This window comes from Malus domestica, chromosome 06, assembly GCF_042453785.1.
Source record: "Malus domestica chromosome 06, GDT2T_hap1".
Taxonomy (NCBI): domain Eukaryota; kingdom Viridiplantae; phylum Streptophyta; class Magnoliopsida; order Rosales; family Rosaceae; genus Malus; species Malus domestica.
This window is the reverse complement of record NC_091666.1, coordinates 12654279-12656131: the sequence shown is the minus strand read 5'-3', so window position 1 is coordinate 12656131 and position 1853 is coordinate 12654279.

The window sequence follows — 1853 nt, the reverse complement described above, 5'->3', positions numbered from 1 at the left end:
AGGGGGAATTTCGAAACCATGGCTATGCTTGCAATATGATTTGATTACATCCAGTTGTAAATTTATGAGTTGTGAAATCAATTTACTTATCTGTTTGAATTAAGACTTGTTTGTGTATGTGGGTTGCGAGTGCACACTTAATTTGCATGCATAAATACGATGCTAGGATATAAAGGAGTTTCACCTAATCGTTATGAACTTATATTCATAAGTAGGAAAGGTTGTTAGCCACAATCATGTTAAGTAAATTCTTGGCATAAGTATCATGCACTTTCATAGTTACGAATGCCTTGTCAACACTTATTATTTCCATAGAACTTAATGATCTTTGATTATTTCTCTATTATTCGCCTTCATGTAGGGAACTTTTAAGGAATAATTTGATTGCAATGCGCTATTTCCATTCAATTCAATGACATAAGGGAAATCTGAGGGTTAATTTAAGCGTACCTAATTAAGTTGGGGTGTTGAGGTTCATGGTTCATTGAAAAAGCAACTGGAAATTGTTTTGTATGCAAGTATGTCATGTGCGGAGAAAAAACCTCATAGTTAGCCCATCATCCATCTATTTCACCAAATTTGTGCAATCTGCCTAGTTTTAGTTCTTGCTTTGTTTTACTTTATTTTCGTCCAAAACCAAATTCCCCTTTACTTTAGAGTGTCTAACTAGTTAGAATCTGTTTAGATTGTGTTTTTAAGTGTTTTGAGTCAAGGAAAACTAAAATTCGTCCAAAATTCTGTTTACAGTCCAAATCTGCCCAGATTATGTTTTTATGCAGTTTTGAGTGTTTTTAGCTTATTTTGAGTCTTGTGAACTTGTTTTGAGTCTTTTGAGTCTAGTTAAGTGTTTTAAAGCTTAGTTTTATCTATTTGAGTCAGTTTAGAGTGTTTAGCAATCCCTCATAATCCCCGGTTTAAGAACGATCCCTACTTACATATATACTACAATTGTCAAAAGATGGTTTAATTTGAGTGTGCTTATATATTTCACATCAATCATTCCTAAGTTTGTCACGTTAGGGTTTAGTGAAAGTGGTTGGAAATCATTTAGTAACCAAATAGTTCACCAAATCTGCATACCAAGGTTCACTTACCTCAATGGACAACAATTGCTCATCCGGGAATGTCTCTGAAATAGGGAGAGACTCATGCACCATACGTCTTAGGTGGTCAGCCACCACGTTTTCAATGTCGAACTCTTAGAGAAAAAGCATCTAACAGATAAGTCTTGGTTTGGCCTCCTTCTTTGTAAGCAAGTATTTCAATGCAAATTGTAGTGGCAGTGGCTCAAGGGCAGCAACCATCTCGACCACCTCCTCACTAGGATGCACGCAAGGTCTTCTTCATGGTGGTCATGGGTTTGTTTGCTTGCTGCCGTGTGGTTTTTGGACTCCATTCCATTTAAAAAGGCCGTTTCAAGTGCATCGCCATGTAATTGTTCAAGATGTCCTTGTGCCAATGAATCAACAATATCAATTGAAAAACAGGAATGATCATCACTAGGGTACCTCATGGCATCTGTAATTTGAAAGTTTATAATGTCGCCATCAAACTCCATGGTCAATGTCCTTGTGAACACGTCAATCTTGGTTTGAGCCGTCTTCATCAATGGTCGGCCAAGTAAGATGGGCAATGGGGAAGAGTGGGCCGAATCTTCCATCTCAAGAACATAAAAATCAGCCGGGAAGATCAAGTGATTTACCTACACTAAAACATCCTCCAAAACTCCCTTTGGATGGGCATTAGATCTATCGGCTAATTGAATAATCACGCCATCATTTTTCAGCTCACCTAAGTTCATGGATGCATAAATTGAACATGGCATGACATTTATTGATACACCTAAGTCTAAC